We start from the raw sequence: 20,389 nt of genomic DNA on the forward strand, positions 1-20,389 counted from the left end.
CTTGGGTTTCATTTAATCTGGTCACTGAGACTCATGCCTCCCTCTCTCTTTGCTTTGGAGCCATAACTCTTTTCTTCTTCCTGTCTTAATGTGATAAAATTATACCTACCCACTGTCCCATGACAACTGTTTAGCTTGTGACCAGATGGAAAAATCTGCCTGCAGATCCTGTTAGCATGAAGAGAGAGGTGAGACATTCCCATGGTGGTTCAGTGGGTTAAGAACCTGGCATAGTGTCCATGAGGATGTGGGTTTGATCCCTGGCCTTGCTCAGTGGGTTAAGGATCCCAGGTTGCTGCAAGCTGTGGTGTGGGTTGCAGATGCGGCAGGGAAACAATGTTACCGTGTCTGTAATGTAGGCTGCAACTGCAGCTCTGATTCCACCCCTGGCCTGTGAACTTCCATATGCTGCAGGTGTGGCCTTAAAAAAGAAAAGGAAAGAAAATGAAGATAGAGAGGGGAGGCAAGGGGTTCCCATTTGTCCTCAAGCCCAAGTAGTATTCACTATACCAACTACGTTAAGAAACTCTACCATTGGTGGTTCTAAGATTAATAAAACTGTTACCTTGACTCCACATTGACTGTCAGTTCTTTGAATTTACATTCAAAGGTTAAACCCAGTGGGCTAGTGGGAGAGTCCTAAAACCCCCAAACCTACAGCACATCTAGGTGGGAGATAGAGATCCTTTGTGTTTTTTGTTTGTTTTTCTTTTGTCCTCACAGAGACTATGTCAGGTTCTTAACCCACTGAGCTACGATGGTAACTCTGAGATAGAGATCCTTAGAAACACAAAGATGATGTTAAAACACTTCTCTCTTTCTACCAAAGCTGTGACCTAAATTAATACCCTCAGCTTTGTAAACACATATGCATTTTTATGGAGTCTTAACCCACAAGACTGTGATCTTCATCCTTATCACCTTCATTAGAAGCAGATGGCAGCAGAGTGTTGCCTACACAGTTAGAGAATGTTGAAATAATTCCTGGAGAAACAGCCAGGCAGCCTAATCAATTCTTTGAGGAGCTACAGCTGGAACTGGTGGGGGGAAGGGTTTATTAATAAAGAAGGGCTCCCAAAAATTAATCTATGGTTTAGGAAGAGGTTTTGAAACTAGAAAAAAGAAAACCTTGTATACTGTACAACAAAAGGTATACATTTTAACCTCATCAGTATCCTTGGGATACATTTTTTTAACTAGAGAATTTTTATTGGCTTTTCTCCCATTACAAAAATGTTTGGTTTCTTATAGATTCGGAAAATTTAGAAAAGCCAACACACACACACAAACAGACACACATCTCATTTCTATCCAAGAAAAATTACTATTGAGAATCGTGGTGGATTTGTTTTCTTATACACAGGTCAGCACTTCCACTCGGGGACCGTCTCTGAACAGCCATGTAGACATTCTGTGCCTCTCGGGATAGCTCCTAGGACTTTCCTGCTTTGGTGTCTTTCCTGATACATGCTCACGGCACCAGCCAAGCTTTGTGTTCTGCTTCTTCTTAAAAAAGCAAATCTCAAAATTCTGGAACATTTGTTACACTTTTGTTGCAGCCCTGGGCCCCCAGAACCTTGCAGGCAGGACCCCTTCTGTGCTCAGAGGGCAGATATTGAGGAGGAGGGGGTCAACCCTATTGTCTACCAAGAGTTTATGTGATTTTTCTGAATGTGGCATACTTTTCAACTAGTTTTCCTCTGAAAATACAAGGCATTTTGAATTGTGAGTCATTTATTTTGTTTTCGAGACAAGAAAAAAATAATTGAAATAGCCTATGCTTCTAATCCCTTTTCTCAACAAAGCTCAGAATCAGAGTAAACTGATCTTCTCCCCCTCATCATTTTTCTTCTTCGCTCCATCTTCAAAAGTGAACATAACAATTTATTTTGCATATTATTTTTAGGGTCCAGGTTATGTGCCCCCAAAATTAGCTGCTACAACAACTCAATTTTAAAATGATATTCCTAGAATGTATTTATGTATGTGTGACTGGGTCACTTTGCTGCACAGCAGAAAATTGACAGAACACTATAAACCAAGTATAATGAAAAAATAAAAATCATTTAAAAAAATAAAATGATATTCCTAAGAAGGTAGTCTAAAATGAAGTATGTTTTTCAAACTTTTTGTCTTCTAAAAGCCATTTTGGTTTTTTTTTTTTTTTTTCATTTTTTTTTCCAGTTTGCTTCTTTACTCATTATTCAACCCTCTTCCTTTTGAATGGTTTTAAAAATTCTTTAACAATAAGCTGCAGCTCTTATTGGAATAAAGCAGCATATTCCTGGACATATAAAAATATATTTGTATAGTGATTATGTTCAAAGTCTCTTATTTGATCTCTTCAGGAACCTTGGGGTGTAGACGAATCAGGGTGTTTTTCTATTGAGTGGGGCAGGAATTTTTCATCACTTTATTTCCGTTTCTTGTGACATGCCTCTGACTTCTTCTAACACACATAAGTCCTTGACTTACACTAGTGGTTGGTTATTGCGCTGCCCTCCAGGCCGCAAAGCTAGTGAATGGTAGGCCTGGGACCAGGGACACGCATGCCCTGTATCCAGGCCTATTGCTCTTGGCACTTGCATCACTTTCTATCCCAGGGGACTGAAACTCTTTCTATTTAGGTGACTAAAGAAACATAAGAAACACTTGACTGGAGAGCTTTTGCTGTAAAGAAAATTCTGTCTCATGTTTAAAACGCTTAAAGCTGCAGTGTTGGCTCTTCACAACCATGACTAAGACCCATCAATTCCTCAGCAGAGAGCATGCTGGGAGGACCGAGGAGATGCAGGACATAAACAGACATGATGATGGCTTCCCATTCTGCAGGGCCCTCTGGAATGTACTTTCCTAGAGCTGGTTACGAATTATCCAACATTTACGTATTTATTTGTATCTATCTCTTGCTTTTGAGGGCCATGCCCATGGCATATGGAAGTTCCCAGGCTAGGGGTTGAATCAGAGCTGCAGCTGCTGGCCTACACCACAGTCACAGCAACACCAGATCTGAGCTGTGTCTGTGACCTACACCACGGCTCACAGCCAGGCCAGATCCTTAACCTACTGAGTGAGGCCAGGGATCAAACCTGCATCGTCATGGATACTATTTGGGTTCATTACCCCTGAGCTATGATGGGAACTCCCTAATCCAGTATTTATTAAGTACTTGCTCTCTGGCAGAGATTGTTCAGGAAATGAAACAGGGAATAAAAGAGACAGCCCTACTTCCTGGTGCTCACATTTTTACAATTGTCTTAGGATTTTATTTTTGTCGATATTGCTGTTAAAGCCTGCCTTCAGTGCCACTTATCTGAATGTGATCATTATGATTGGTAATTTTCATGGCAGGACAAGCCTTACTATTTACTGGATGCTGACCACATGCCAGGCACCAGGCAAAGCGAGTCACACATTATTGCATGTAATCCTCCCAACCTCTTCTGTCTTGGGCTGGCATTATAATTTTCACTCCACATAATTAGTATGTTGTAGATCCAGGATTTTAACACAGGTCTATATGACTCCTCAAGCTTCGCCATGATCAGCAATGGCTTATCTTACGAATTGTTGTCTTAGAGGTCAGGTCCAAGCAACTAGTTCGAAGTGAAAATTGAAATCGCTTTTGTTCCGTATGAGATAAATTCAAAATAAATTAACTTTCAAATCAGAAGGAAAGAGATATTTGTCCTTTAAATCCTGTGGTGAGGTGGTGGATTAAAAGTGTAGAAGGGCAGAGGAAAATGTACATTTCATCACTTTTCTAGCTTATCATGTATGTCTCTGCTACTATTAAATGAAACAAAGACAACTATTATTAGCAATTTTCTTCAGTACTTTGCGGTCAGTCAAGACTACACAATTGTATTGCATAAGTTAAAATGATTGCCCATAGATTGTCATTATTTTTAACTTTATCTTTGGAAAATACAGATTGTAACTTGTTTATATTCAAAATATTAATTTACATACATTGTGGCAAGTGAATTACTAGAGGTTGACATATCTGTGTATGAAATTTTGTGGTTTTTTTTGCCCAACCCAGGTCTTTGATCATCCACATAAGCCCTGACTCACATTTTTCTTATAACTTTTAATTGTTTGCATGTTTTAATATCTCAGCTATTATTAAGGGGGCCCGGTGGCCATGATTCTCACCATGAATTCAGCATAGCTGTGGGTTCTGGGTCATTAGAGCTGTTGAAATCACCACAGATATGGGAATAATCATAATGTGGGGGGATTAAGCACGAGTACCAGGTGATATTAATAGATGCTATTGATGGCAGGATCGTCATGTGGCAGTTACTCTTGCATAGTAGTGTGCACATATTATCTTATTTATCTTCACGGCAGCCCAGTCTGAGGCATAGTTTAGACTGAGTGACGTTAGAAAACTTGCATGTGGTTGTATTGCTTGTAGGTATCCAGCCAGGACTGGGCTCCGGGTAAACTTTAACTTTTCTCTGCTGTGTGATTGTGTCACAAGGATTCAGAAGTGGGAGAGATTCAGGCAGGCTGGAGAAACAAAGAAGAAGGCAAGTCCTCTGCACTTAAGGAAACGTCCTACTAACGTTTCATTCCTGCTTGCATCCCTTGAGCATTTCAGGTGTCACTGGACGGTTTTGACCCTCTGCTTCCTTAATACACTGAGATTAGTGAAATCATACAAACATTGCTCATGATAATTGGCTATCTAATCATACAGCTGTACTGATCACGTTACTCTCTATTTCATGTGTCTTATCACCATTCACATTTGGGCACATTTTATTAGGCTCATCTTCATTTTTTGGTCTTAGCCTCAGATTGCTGAGGTTTGGTTACCGAGTTGTCACTGGCTTCTTGAGTCTTATCCTAGATTCTTAGATTGTACCAAAAAGAAATGATATAATGTAAGATTTCATGATATTCTTTTTTTTTTTTTCCCTTCTCTTTTTATGGCCGTACCTTGGCATGTGGAAGTTACCTGGCTAGGGGTCAAATTGGAGCTGCAGCTGCTGGCCTACACCACAGCCACAGCAACACTAGATCTGAGCCATCTCTGTAATCTACACTGCAGCTTGCAGAAACACTGGATCCTTAACCCACTGAGCAAGGCCAGGTTTCAAACCCACATCTTCGCTGACACTATATTTGGTTCTTAACCCACTGACCCACAACGAGATCACCATGATTTCATGATATTCTTAATCAGAAGAATAAAACATAGACTGTGACAAGATGCACGTGGATCTAGAGGAAGTCATTAGGTGCCTTGACCTTTATCAAGACAAGTTTCATTATGAAGTTATTTAGAAGCAATGATCTCTTTGGCCATTCAATGTACCCATCCTATGCCTAGAGCTGTGGCTAAACTTCACTGCTCTGTTACATGAATCGGGAAAATAGTGCACTTTCTCTATTGGTACATTGTTAGGCAAGAGGAAGGTGCCTTGCTGAGAGGAAGGGGGATCCCTTCCTCAGGTAGGTCCAGCCCTGAGTCAGCACACAGGCGGAAGTGGTAGATTGCAGCCTCAACTTTACAGTAGACCAGGACACCATGAAACACACGAACCGGCACAATTGGACATGATCCTGCATGCTTGTGCCTGTCACTCCATAGGGATTACCAGGAAGGAGGCTGGGCATTTTGCATTCAGCTCTCATTGTCCCACAGTCACCTGCTACGTAGGTCATGAGGCAACTGACTCGGGCAAGTCAGGAACACACAGCTCTCAAGTGTGGGAACCAGGATTCGGTCTGAAGTCTGATGAATTCTCAAGTCTGGCTTACTCTTATTGATAAACTAATAGTTTATCTCTGCTCTGCAAAACTTTTCCAACTTGTGGGTGGCACAATCTGCATTCAGGAAGAAAAACAGCAAACCAAATCCTGTTACTTGATTGCATGAAATACGTCCCCATCTCCTCACCTTTGTTCAATCTCTTCCTTCTACCAGGAGTTCCCATTTCTTGGTGTTCGCATGTGTTCAAACCCTACCTATTCTTCTAGGTGGTGATCTCATGCTGCCCTCTCCATAAAGCTTCTCTTGGTTGATTCACTTTGATAGGGAAATAATCTCCCTCCGACACATCACCAAAGTGCGTTCTCTTAGCACCACCATGGATCTGATTTTGCTCAAACCTGCATTGTGGCTGTCTGTGTACATGCCTTTCTCCACTCCATAATGAGCTATCAATTCTTGAAGTTGGTGTTGTATATAATTTTTCTTTTGATCACCACGGCCTGACACATGGTAGGAGTTCAGGTTTGTCAACTCAATGAATAAATGATTGAATGAATGAGTTAACCAACATCCATCAAAGTTTATTTTTCAGTAAAAGGTTACTCAAAGTAGAAATAGTGACAGAATTTTGTTAAGACATTTAAAAATCTTTAAATATCTTAATTTTCAAGGAGCTGGCATTGCAAATGTTATGGCTTGAAGTATAGCCCCTCCTCAAATGCCAAAGTCCTAATCCTCCAAGCCTCAGATTGGGACTTTATTTGGAAATAGGTCACTGCAGATGGAATTATTTGCGGATGGAAACAATGCATGCCCTTCTGAGGAACAGTTTTGACAATAGTGGCTTCTACATCTGAAACCAGGGGAGCCAAAAAGAAGTGGCTCAAAATATTTCGAACGTTGAAAGAAAAGAACTGTCAACTCTGTTTTATAGACAGCAAACACCTTCAGGAATGAAGGGAAAAATATAAACTTTCTCAGAGGAAGGAAAATTAAGAAACTTGTTACTAGCAGAACAACCCTTAAAGCATGGCTAAAAGGAGTTCTTTAAACAAAAAAGAAATAATAAAAGAAGACTGGCTTATAGACGAAAGGAAGAACAATGAAGCATGTAAAACTAGAGATAAATATAATAGGCTTCCTTTTGAGAATCCCTTTTTTTTTTTGGTTTTTTTTTTTTGGTCTTTTTCCCTTTTCTATGGCTGCTCCTGTGGCATATGGAGGTTCCCAGGCTAGGGGTCTAATCGGAGCTGTAGTCACTGGCCTATGCCAGAGCCACAGCAATGTGGGATCCGAGCCACGTCTGCAACATACATCACAGCTCATGGCAATGCCAGATCCTTAACCCACTGAGCAAGGGCAGGGATGGAACCTGCAACCTCATGGTTCCTAGTCGGATTTGTTAACCACTGCGCCACAACGGGAACTCTGAGAATGAATTTTTTAAAATTATGTTTGGTTCAAGCAAAAATTACATCATTATCTGATGTGGTGCTCAATGTATATAAAGGAAATGAACAACTCATTTTTATTTTCAAAGTGAGCTGAGTGAAGAGGTCTGTATGGAACTAAGATTTCTACATTTTACTTGATGTGGTAAAATGTCAACATCAGAGACTATGTTGTAAGTGTTTATCGCAATAACTAGAGTAACCACTAAAATACTATTTAAAGTGATACATTCAAAAACTTGATAAATCAAAATGAAATTTTAAAAATATTTAAATAACCCACAAGAAGGCAAGAAATAGGGGGTAGAGGAATGAAAAAGGGAATAATCAAAGTGAAATCAAATAATAAGGAAAGACTTATACCCCAACATATCAATAATTATTTTAAATGTGAATGTCTCAAGGCACCAATTAAAAGGTTGGTAGAGTGGATGAAGAATAGGACCCAGTTAAACTATGACAAGGTAGATGGGTTGAGAGTAAAAGGATGGAGAAAGATTCATCATGAAGCATTTTTCTTTTTTTTTTTTTGGCCATGCCCATAGCATGCAGAAGTTCCAGGGCCAGGGATTGAACCTGTATCACAGCAGTGATGTAAGCCACAGCAGTGACAGTGCCAGATTCTTAACCTGCTGAGCCCAGGGGGCTCTCCATAATGAAGCATGTTATCTATACCATACACAGCACACCTTACATAAAACTCAGCTTAGGAGGGGTTTTGAATGTCTGAGAGGATGGGACAGGTAGTGATTAATTTTAGACTTTGGTAATCTAGGTATGCGAATTGTAATTTTGGGGAAAACCATTAAAATAATTGCAATAGAGTATATAACCTCCAAAAGAGTAGAAGAAAAAAAAATGCAATGAGGAAACAAACCCAAAGGAAGTAAGAAGAAAAATGAAAAATAAATGTGAAACAGGTGGGACAAATAGAAAAGTGGAGCTGGGGAGGACGGGGAAGGGGGGAGGCTCAGGGTGGCATCTAAGGGACCAGCAAGGTGGCAGTCACATGAGTGTTTAATATACATTTTACATGTTCTTCACGACAGTTTAAAAAGGGGGTGGGTGTCCAAGTCCTGCTTTTCCCCTGAGAAAGCAGTTTCTTCCATTCATCCAGAAGGCAGTGACTGCTAATTTTCAGTCCATTCCTGTCTCTGTCTCATGTCCTTAAAAAGCTCCTCTGGGCTCTTACATCTATTTAGTATTCGCCAATGACTTTGCCCCTTAAGGTGGTGTCCACCCAGTAAACATCCCTCTTTGGTGGCGCCTTCTCACCTCTTAAATAGGATTATCTTTACTGCCTCCGTGCGTCTTCTCATCCATCTTGTGTTTCTTCTCCATCAAGCCTAACGGCTCTGTGGAGTTTTCTGGGGTCACTCAACTCATGCTCACCCATGCCTGCATGGCTACACAGGCAAATAGAAACTACTCTTGCTGAAATCAGGAGTCATCACCTTGGCATAAAATTGATACCTGTATTTCTGATACTTTTTATTATTTGATCTCTTAGTAGCATTTGGCAGAGAAGACCAGTCCTTTTGAAACTCTCAATTCCCTAGTCCTGTATTTGTACTCTTGTTTTCCTTCTTTGACCCTCTTCTCTCAGTATTTTTTTTTTTAACCTGAAGTTATATCTTCTGGACATTTTCCCTTCACATTCTACATACTCGGGCATAATCTCATAACTTTGCTTGGCTTATTTTTGGTTTTAGTTTAGGTTTCTGTGTGTGTGTGTGTGGCTTTTTTTTTTCTTTTGTCTTTTTCTTTTTATGGCCCTACCTGAGGCATATAGCAGTTCCTGGGCTAGGGGTCAAATTGCAGCTATAGCTGCCAGATGCCACAGTTATGGCAACACCAGATGTGAGCCACATCTGCAGCCAATGCTGCAGCTTGTGGTAACTCTGGATCCTTAACCCAAAGAGCAAGGCTAGGGACCAAACCTGTATCTTCATGGATACTAGTCGGATCCTTAACTCACTGAGCCAAAACAGGAACTGTGTGTGCCTTTTATCTGGTGATGCTCTCAGATCTTTCTTTTCAATACCATCCTATCTTCTGAGCTCCTGATTTATATATCCAACCAGCCCCTTGTTAAAATGTCTAATAGGCATCATAACATGTCTAAAAGGGAATTTTCTTAGTAACTCCTGCACCTGCTCTCTCCAGTTTCCTGTATCAGTGAATGGCACTGGTATCCACTCAGCTGCTATAACTATAGTTCTGGGTATCATTCTTTCTTTTTTTTTTTTAAATTGAAGTATCATTGATTTACAGTGTTGTGTTAATTTCTGCTGTAAAGTGATTCAGTTATACATATGTATATACATTCTTTTTTATATTCCTTTCCATTATGCTTTATGACAAGATATTGAATAGAGTTCCCCGTTCTACACAGTAGGATCTTGTTGTTTATCCATTCTATACATAATAGTTTGCATCTGCTAATCCCAAACTCCCACTCCATTCCTCCCCATTCCCCCTGCCCCTTTGCAACCACAAGTTTGTACTCTGTGAGTCTGTTTCTGTTTTGTAGATAAATTCATTTGTGTCATCTTTTAGATTGCACATATAAGTGATATCATAAGATATTTGTCTGTTTCTGTCTGACTGACCCACTTAGTGTTATCATCTCTAGTTTCATCCATGTTGCTGCAAATGACATTATTTTATTTTTTTAATGGCTGAATAGTATTCCATTGTGTATATGCACCACATCTTCTTTACCCATTTGTCTGTCAATGGACATTTAGATTGTTTCCATGTCTTGGCTATTAGGAACAGTGCTGCAGTGAACGTTGTGGGTGGGTTATCTTTTTGAGTTATAGTTTTGTCTGGGTATATGCCCAGAAGTGGGATTGTTGGATCACATGGCAACTCTTTTAGTTTTTTTTTTTTTTCTTTTGAGGAAACTTCATACTGTTCTCCATGGTGCCTGCACCAACTTACAAACCCACCAACAGTGTAAAAGGATCGTTTTTCTCCACACTGGGTATCATCCTTGATTAGTCAATGGATACAGACTCATAAGGTCATATTTATGTCATCTTTCCACTGTTTTACTTCTCTGCAGCCATCACCCCCCCCCACCCCCAGATTTTGCTTCTGTCGTCTTTTATTTGGATCACTGCTCCTAATTTTCCCATTCCTCCCCATTCTCTTCAACACTTCCTGACTCTGTTCTTCCTACAACTGCCTCATAGGTCATGTTTCTCACCTACTTTTATTGGCTTCACATCTCCAGTGACATTTAGTCCAAAGTCCTTCATGTGGGAAAGATGAGTGTCTGCCACGTGGGGGGATTCATGGCACCTAACATTCTGGAATCATGCTGGAAATATCCTATTTATGGAACATGGTCTAAACCCCCATTCCACAGGATCCCGCTCTTCCTCCTCTATCTCTGAAATTCCTTGAGGGGTTTAGGATTTCTGGTCATCTGATTCCCTTTCCCCATTAATTCCTGGTTGATCTATTTCTCACCTCATATTATTACCAAATGCTTCTGACACGCTGGGCTTCCTCTTGGAGGGCCTGCTCCTGATTTTTTAAATTCTTCCAAAATAATTTTAATGGAAGACTATACCTGACATATACTGATGTTGGGGTGGGTGGTGCTTAGAGCTTACAGTGAAGTACTTGGAACGACTTGAAACTGCTTATGAGTTATCGCTGTTGTAAAAACTGTTTGGTCTCATTCTCCATTCCTCTTACCTTTTTCTCTTCTAGAACACTCCCCACACCTCTCCCCATCTTATCCTGTGTTTCGATTGCCCTCCTCCACTCTTGCACCTGGGCAGGAAGTTCCATCCCTCATGGAGAGCACTTCGGGTCTCTGTGCCCCCCACCTCGTGTCGGGCCACAACCACTATTCCTCTCTTTTCTTAAGCAATAGAGACATTGTGATGTTTTCCCAAAGAGAAAATCAGTTGCTCCAAAGGTGGATTGCGTTATGCCCCTAGAATAGAGAAGAATATTGGTCGTGGATACCTTGGTTGCTCCACGGAGGTTTGAATTCCTGCTCATGTGCTACACCCAGCTCCCTGCTGTGTGGCCCTGACTTGCTCTCCTTCTTTGCTCTGGGGGCTCTGTGTGCTTTTAGCATTTTCACTTTCCTTATCTCTCTGCTGTCACATGTTGTCTTCTCCGCTTCTCAGAACTCCTTACCACCAAATTGTTTCCAAGTTAAGGCTATCGAAAGTCTGATATTTAGGTTAATTCCCCCAGCGGGGCTTCCCTGGTGCTCTGGATGAGGTTAGATGTTCGTGACATGAGCCTTCAAAGGGCGCTGTCTTCCCTTCCTGCGCAAAGTGTCTCATTTCCTTGTGATCTGCCCGTGCGCTGAGGAAAGGGGCTGTTTCCTCCTCAGCACTGTAAACGTTGTGTCAGGGACCGTCCCTGATGCTTTATGAAAATCAGGAAACGTCTGCCGTAGGAATGAAAAACGGTTTACGTGTCCCTTTAGGGACGTTCAGGGGAAACGTCACCATCTTTACTGAGTTTGAAGTAGGGATTTTGCCAGATGGCTTCTTACCCAACTCTACTAACACTGTGTGGTCTGAGGTAATTTTTCTTCAAAAGTGAAACAAAAGCCACTCTGACTTCTTATAGTTTCCAAGAAAAGTGAAAAGACATTCAGTCTTTCCTATTAGATTCCATATTTTTCTCAGATATCTTCATGTAAAGCAGGCAGTAAGAAATACACAGAGTACCAGAGTAGTAATTGGAAAAATCCATGCAAGCATGAATTTTCTATCACATTTGCCTACAATGGGAATCATTTATATCCTGTTTTACTTTGCTTCATTTGAGTTAATTGCTCTTGAAATATTCTACATTCTTCTACAAACTTAGATTTTTCAGGGCATTACCCTCACATAACAACATTATCTTTACACATTTGAGGATAAAAGAACTTCAACCCTGTTTGTTTCCTCCCCCAAGTCTTTGATAATTTATGTTAAAACTATTTAGTTCATATTTATAAAATATTATAGTATCATAGTACCATGTGCTCTTTTTTAATGGGTGATTTCAGAATAATTACCTATGATTTTAAGCAATTTTTCCAAAAGGGAGAAGATTAAAACTCTTTAGAACACAACAGAATTTCTGCTAACTGTCTCAAGTGAGCCTCACCTCATGCAACAGAAGAAGGCAGTCACTTTTATTCCCATTTTAAGAGGGGATTACATGGAAGTATGGGACTTTAATATAAGGAAAACCTTTGTAATTTTGACTTGGTAGTAAATACATGGAATTGCATAGTTTGATACTGTATTGTATTTCCATACAAATAGCGCATTCAAAATAAAAACTAAATTAAAATCTAAAGATAATATAGTTGTGTTAAACATATTTTAAAAAGAGAAATAAAACTTAGGGGCCAAATAGCAGAGTATTGGTAGTAGAAATGTACTGAAGGCTTTTAGGTTCCTTTGCCATTGAGTTAATCATTTGACTAAGATGGTAAGAATATGAGCCAACCTTCGTACTTAGAGCTGACGTCACTAACCTTCTGTAAACAGAATGTTCAGTTAAGGAAATCCATTTTTTAGAGACTATAATAATTTAAAAAAAGGGTTTGCAGTATCCCAGATAGAAAGTTCCATTGAATTTTAAAGTCAAAAATGAATCTTTCAGATCTGCAAGTATTACGACATTTCAAAAAGTTGCAGTATTCTGATGATGTCTGCAGACATTCCAGCCTAGGAATTCCCAAGGACAATTTCACAATGTGGTTCTGATGTGTGAGGAATTTTCCTCAATTCTCAAATACGAGACAAAAAAATGCTTAAATTTTTTCCATAAATTCAATCATACTAAAAAAATATTTTTTATACTCTTTCAATGGTTCCACATTTTCAGAATTTAAATGATTCTTTCTTCTTTTTATTTGGGGCAGTGAAAATCGGCAACCCTGTCTCAGCTCCCCCTCTCCACCCCCTTTTCTTTGGGGGTGTGTGTGAGCTTTTACTAGTCTGTGATAGCAAGCAGTTTGATACTAAGGGATATTAGCCACTGTTGGTGCCTCCCGAGGTAGAGATGGGTAAGCTGAGGCCAGAAGAGTCAAATGATTTGTTCTAGGTCCTGGTTCAGAGCCCAGATCCCCTCATTCCCAGGCCAGATCTGTTCCAGCTCCCTGTGCTGCCTTGAAAAGCATGGAATAGCTGCCTTCCTTCTGTGCCAAATCCAGTGGGAAGCTGAATTGCCCATTAAAATTCTACTCCCTAATTCGTAAGAGATAGATTTTTAAAAATTAAAAATCTATCTCTTTTGTCAAGTACCTTTATTAATTATCTGATCACAACAGACTCAGTTGATAAATAACCCTTGTTACATGTATTTCCAGCTTATTGATAAGGTCCATTGGGGTACTATAGCGCATAGGAAGGAAAGGTTATTTAAAATTATTAGAGCATTTCAAATGAAGGTAAATAAAACCAGCCTGGTCGCCATGGGGGAATTCATGAGGTGGGGGGAAATTACTTTCTATAGTAATTTTAAGGAGATTTCACTCTCCAGCATTGAGTCTATAGAAGATAGCATCTTAAATACAAATTTCATCCTCTGATGGCAGAAAAACTGTTAAACAGCTGGAGTCCAGGGAGGAAAATAGCCTTGAGTCGGGTGAAATTCCAAAACACACTGTAAAAACAAGTGCCTGATATTTTTATTTATGTAATTTATCTTGAAAGAGAGGCAAGTAAATATTTTAAAAACAAAGTCAATAATTTTCTTTTGTTAGTTCAGACAAATGAAAAGGTCAGTAACTGAACTCCTGATATGGTGGGCTCCCAGCAGACAGAACCATTGCGGTGACTTTTTTTTTTTTTTTAAGCATTGTAATTTCTGCCAGTTTGCAAGGAGCATGCACATTTACATAATATAAAGCCATGTGTTATCAATACAGCAAAATGCAGGATACAGCAGCTGGAGCTGGCAAAATTAACTGGACCTAAGGGGGAATTAACTCTTTTAGCCTACACTAACTGTTCCCAGGATCTCTAGAAAGTAGACACTTTGGAGGTTGATGACAGGAACAGATGTTTCCTATGATGCCCACCATTTTTGCAGATGGTTCAGACTAGGTGCAACCAAAATTGAACAGCAAGAAATCAGAAATAATCCCTATGTTTCTATGAGGCACTGATATTTTACAAAACATTTTTCAGTCAGAAACTCAAATCATCCCTGGGATAAATTACATGTAGTCTGGTGGGAGAATTGAGATTCAGAACCATCAGGAAGCTTTCTCAAGTGCAATGGAAACTACTGTCTCATGACTCCAGATTCAGCCTTTCTGCTACACTCCACTTCCTATCAAATAAATTCGTTCTTTTAAAAATTACTATTCAGGGTCTTTGGAAATGCTTGCATGTCAAGGTTTGAACTATGAGCACATTCATTTTATCTGGAAGATGGCTATTGCTTTCTCCCAAATCCTCTCCTATGTACTGAGTCTTAAAGTGGGAACCTTGCAAGAAGGACACAAAGTTAAGTGTTCGCCCGCTCCAGGTCAGATCCAACCCCATGACTTGGCAACCGTGTCTCTGGGCTTTCAGCTGAGTCCTCTTTTGAACACAATCTATTCTTTCTCAAGCTTCTTTCTTTTACAACAGGGGTAATCATTAACACCTTATCTAACTCTGAGGTCTGACAAATCACATGATGTAAATAGATAATTAAGTGCAGAGAAATGTTCAAAGAACTAAACTAATGCAAAGCAGTATTCAGATCCCTATTCTGGTCTTTATAATTGGTCCAGTGGATTCTCCCCAGCCATGGTTGGCCCTGTGTCAGCTATGCTGGGGTTCCTGCGGCCCTGATGCTTTGTCCTTCCTTGTCCCTTATCTAGCTGTAGCAACATCAGGAAATTTCTTGAGTTTCACTTTCTAATGAGGTTCCCTGTTAATTTTTTTTTTTTTTTTTTTTTTTTTGTCTTTCTGCCTTTTCTAGGGCCGCTCCCATGGCGTATGGAGGTTCCTAGGCTAGGGGTCTAATCGGAGCTGTAGCTGCCAGCCTACGCCAGAGCCACAGCAATGCGGGATCGGAGCCACATTTGTGACCTACACCACAGCTCACAGCAACACTGGATCCTCAACCCACTGTGCAAGTCCAGGGATTGAACTCACAACCTCATGGGTCCTAGTTGGATTCATTAACCACTAAGCCACAATAGGAACTCCAGTTCCCTGTTAATTTTGATGTCTGTAAACTTCTGGGGAGATCTCTTTTAGTCTTGTGATTGATTTTTGCTTAATGTTGTTGTCACCTTAGAAGTTGACTTGTATTTGCATTTCATTCATGTTTTAAAACAAATGCAAATATAGTTCAGCATCCCCCCCACACACCAAACTCTTAAGATTTCTGCCTTCTTGTTCTGCCTTAGGATTATCCTGGCTCCAAGAGCAAATCATGACATGAGTGAGGATGTTGAGAAAGACAGAGTTCCACTACAGACTCTTGATTTAACATATATTCAGTTAAGCATCCTTTGATTTCAGAGAGTCCTCCGAATGTTGGTAGAGTAGCGCAGGAAGAGAATGAGACTTGGAATGTGGAACTCAGAGTTCCCATCCCAGTTTTACCATTTGGTTGCTTTAGAACCACAGGCAAGCCAATTCTCTGTGTGCCTGGTGGATTAGATGGGTTAAGGATCAGCCCAGGCTGCATCCATCTAGGGCTCTACATTGTCCTCAAGTCTTTGGGAGCAGAAATGCTTGACTGGAAATTCTTGACCGGTGTCCATTGCTTCCATATCTATGGGAAACAGGATTTATACGCATATGTACAAATAAGATATTCTCCCTTATGTTTTTGGAAAAGTCTTTGAATAGGGTTCTTAAAGAATTTTGACAAGTCTAGAGGTAGAAGTAGTCTAATTCTGACCCTGGAGGTTTGGAAAGGCTCATCAGGTATATTCTCATTTACTCCTGATTGTTAGCTAGTTATGGAGTGGCAGGCATCTTAATTGTACATTAATGAGGAGTTAATTACATTAACTAGCTAGTGATTATTAGCTTTCAAAGAAAAAGGCTATTTTATTTTAAGTGGTTTTTCTGGCTGAAAAAGAATATACTATAAGAGAGCTTTAGAGCAGAGCTCTCAATGTCTGCGAGGGCCCCATCATTTGAACTTTAGGACAGAATGTATCTTTTAGAGCAGGTTACTCAGACAACTTAGGCATTTCCTAAGGAGTTAAAACATGTCAGGGCATTTGAGTGGACACCTGGGGATTCGGAGTCAGGCTTCCTTGTCTTATTAGCTCTTTGATCTTGGACAAGATCCCTGGTTGAGAGTTCTCACTATGTTGTTGTGAAACTTAAATGAGATAAAAGATACGAAAGTGCTTGGAAACCACAAACACATGTGCAATTATTCACTGCTGACTGTACTGATCATGCAAAGCCATCTCCCATTATCCCCCCGAGGATGTTTAAGAAAAGACAATTTCCACACCACCCCAAGAGAGAACTGGCTTAGAGGTAATCCTACAGTAGCTGTAAAGTGCACAGGGCGGGGTTAGGGTTTGTGTGTTTAAATGGTAGAGGAGGTTTCCAAAAAGAAATGACTCACGCTGACTCCTGGGGAGACTTAGGGGAAATGAAGCCTTTTTTTCCAACATTGTTTAGGAGCAGAGAGGCCTAGAGTCTCTCCTCTGCTGTGACTCTAGGTAAAGTCTTTACACCAAGATGCTTTAGAAGCTTTCCTTGCATTTTCCTCTTTTTCCCATCTCCTCTGTGGGAGGACATAGCCCAGATGTACAGAGGATCGGAGATGGGCTGATGATACAATTCCAGGCCGGACAACGAAGCTCTGTCTTCAACTCTGGATCCGCATCAGTAGCTTCAAGTCATTCTTATCCTTCCCGAGGCTAAGGCAAAAGGTCTTTTCTTCTCCAGAGAGCAGACATTTCAAAACTAGACTATGGAAGGCGTTCCTGTCCCATGAGTCACCATGTACTATGAGGATGGCAAGGCATCGCCTGGATGCCATTGCTACTACACCTCTGACACTGTCTGCGGACTCTCCTCTCTGTCCTCTTCTCTGTGAACTCTGGTGCCTCTGCCATCTGTAGGGACCAATGGCATCCTCATTGATGTTTTCACTTATTTCCTCTCTTCCCGCCTTTCCCTTTTTTTGCTTCTTCATAATAGTAATAATGGTTATCAGTATAGTCACCCATTACTCTGATGAGTAAGACCACATTCCTGTGTGAAAGGAACTCACAGATCAGTGTTCGTACAGAGAGGCAACCCCACACATACTGTGGCAGAAGTAGGAAGAGGGACTTCCAAAGGCATCCTTGGCAATCAGGGCAGGAAAGCCTTCAACACATGGGGGAATTTGGCCAGGCAGAGTGGTGAAGGGGATGAGGAATGTGTTGGGAAGGATTTCCTAGTAGAGAAACAGCACATGCAAGGGCCTGAGATGTGGTGATAAAGGTGGGTGATGTCTTGTTTATTTCATCTGTGTCTATGCAGATTCTGTGCCTTTCCTGGGGACAGAGGCAGATGAGGGCTGAAGCTGGAGACTGAAGATAGCCAGGTTTTTATGAAAGGACAAGGAAGGCAGAAGTAAGTGCCTTCCTCAAGGAGCTGAGTGTCTCATTATCAAGCCTAGATCCTGAGCTCCAAGACACTTGTTCTCACCAGTGGGGCCCATGCCACCATGTCTGAGTTGTGAGTGACAGGTGGAAGAAAGGCCTGAGATGCAAACCACATACCACTTTAGCCAGAGCCCTCTCAGGATTTCCTCTGTGACCCTGAGTGTAGAGAAGTGGCAATTTCCTGGCTTTATGATGCAGTTTTGAAAACCCTCCTAGTGAATGTCATTTGGAATCATTGACTTAACTGCATGGACATTGCCTTTGGCCTTTGGTGATGACAAGGGTTGTTTTAGGGAGACCTTGGAAGGCTTTGTACTTCCTTTCCCCCAATTTTCCCTCTCTGGCATACAAAGGCTTACATTTTGAGTGGAGAGAGGAAGTATAGGAAACAAGCCTGACAAGAAGTTGATTTGGTGACTGCCTCTCTGGGCTGTGCTCTGCCTGTCAGGGTCCTCGCCTCCACAGCTGGAGCCTCATAAAATGAGAACATGAAACTTCATGATCACTAAAGATCTTCTGAGATTTCACATGCTGTTTAAATTTGAGGTATAACTGATGCAATCATCTTCCCAGGGAAACTGGGAGTAGAGAGGGGAAGGCCGTATATACCTGAAGGGGCCAGGAGGATGTGCCTAGTGGGTGAGAATGGAGGAAAACAGGATGGCTACCACAAGTGGCTGGCCGTGCTGGGAAAGACCCCTTCTTTTTGGCTGCTCAGCACTGAGCGCCCCACTCCTAGGGAGTCCCATGTTGGGTACAGATGCCCGTGACGTTGTTAAACTCCCCACGTGTTTACATCCTTTGGAGACCACCATTTCCCTGCCTGGGTGCACTTCTAGAATTCATCTCTGTAACAGGTTGATCTCCCAGTGTGTGTCCTGCCCAGAAGGAAGAATCTGTGCCAAGCTTTGTCTTTCTCACTTTCCCTCTCAGACGATCCACCTGCTTGGACCTGTGGCAAGTGGGTCCGCAAGGCATCTACTCAGATTGGGAAACAGAGGAGGTGTAGTTTGAAGGGAAAGCTCCTCGTTTACATGTGGCAGGAGCAGTTTCATGGTGGAAGCAACGTGTATTTTTATTGTCCACAAATAGCCACCTCAAACTTCAGTATGAGGTCATGTAAAGAGAGAAGGATGAACTCCGTGGCCTCATAACCTTGAGACAAATGGGGACCACACCACTTTAGGAATAGTCATCCTCTGGATTAACTAGGAAATTCTTATTAGTGTATCGCTAATGACGTTACCTTTCACACCGTGATGCTCCTTGCCCTGCCCGAAATAGAGAATCAAGTCCCAAAAGAATATTTATTTCAGGAAAACTTGCTGCTTTCAGAGACCAGTCTTGCATCTGCCGACACTTCCCAGGTGAATCCCCTCCCCCTGGCTTCCGTTGACATGCTTGTACTTTATGCAGGAGCAATTTAAGTTGTAAAACCAGTTTGCAAATAAATAAGTACCAGAGATCTGTTTGACAAGAAGGCAAAATAGTGATCAAAGGGTTCAGTTGATTAGAAGGCAAATAGAAAATATTAGAAGAAGAGATAGAAATGAAGGGGGGATTCGATGTGTACGTATATGTGATCAAACCCGAAACCAGACATCCCAGAGGCCTCAAGAACACTGACTCATTCCCTCTCGGTGCTGTCGGCAGCCTGGGGGCTGATGAGGGCTGATGGCAGAGGTGTTGCATTTTTCTGCTTACAATGTTCTTTCACGTAGCTTCCCTCCTTGGATCTCAGCAATCTGCAGGGAAAGCAGACCCATTTCCCAGATGAGATTGACAAGACAGGTGACTTGCCCAAAAAATACAGTCTGTGTCTAATCCGGTCAAGCTAGTTATTACCAGGGAGCTACAGCTAATCGTCTACCTTATTCATTGTGTCCACCTTCCCCACAAGCGATGCCCTTGTTCTGTTGTAACGTAACTGGGGAAGGATCTCACACACCTTTGTGTAGCCGTTCCTGATACCAGACGTCCCCAGCAGTCTCTCTCTGGGAATTACACTCTTGATTTCCTATGCTTTCTCCAAAAAGGCAAACAAAGTTATTCCAAAAATTAATTTCTGAAGGGAAAGGAAAGAAGCTGGGATGGTGGTAAGGTGGATGGAGGCTGTGATGGGCACAGATTACCTGGAATACCATTCAGCGCTGAATACAGAGTTGCCCCCAGATAGCTCAGCTTGGCACCCAAGGCCCTTCACTTGCCATCTTTATAATCCCACCTTCAAACACAACCTCACATCACATCACATCCTTGGCTGCTTCCCAAATACACCCTTCACTATCTCATCATTTCTCACTAGGAATCTCTCACTCTCAGCAAGAATTAACTTCTCTTTTCTGTGTCTTTCCCTCTCCCCTTCTTTCTTTATTTTGGAACTTTATCTGCTATTCATTGAAAGGACAGCTAGCATTACATATAGTGTGTATTAGTTTTCTGTTGCTGCTATAATATATTTCCATAAACCTAATGGCCTAAAACAATGCAAATTCATCATCTCACAGTTCTGTGGGTGGGTCAGAAGTCTGAAATGGGTCTCATTGGACTAAGACTGATGTTTGAATAAGGCTGTGTTCCTTCTGGAAGCTCTAGGGGAGT

The 20,389-nt window shown here is 41.3% G+C and overlaps 2 long non-coding RNA genes across 2 annotated transcripts in view; one reads left to right on the plus strand and one right to left on the minus strand.

Moving 5' to 3' along the window:
* The window catches only part of LOC106509005, a 99,042-nt gene that overhangs the window by 6,637 nt on the left and 72,016 nt on the right, over window positions 1-20,389 (plus strand). The window lies entirely within an intron of this gene.
* The window catches only part of LOC110260054, a 104,116-nt gene continuing 99,082 nt past the window's right edge, over window positions 15,356-20,389 (minus strand). The window contains exon 3 of the long non-coding RNA XR_002342841.1: window positions 15,356-19,533. This is a non-coding gene — a long non-coding RNA (uncharacterized LOC110260054). The remainder of the gene's footprint in view (window positions 19,534-20,389) is intronic.

The sequence above is a fragment of the Sus scrofa genome, chromosome 3, assembly GCF_000003025.6.
Source record: "Sus scrofa isolate TJ Tabasco breed Duroc chromosome 3, Sscrofa11.1, whole genome shotgun sequence".
Lineage (NCBI taxonomy): Eukaryota > Metazoa > Chordata > Mammalia > Artiodactyla > Suidae > Sus > Sus scrofa.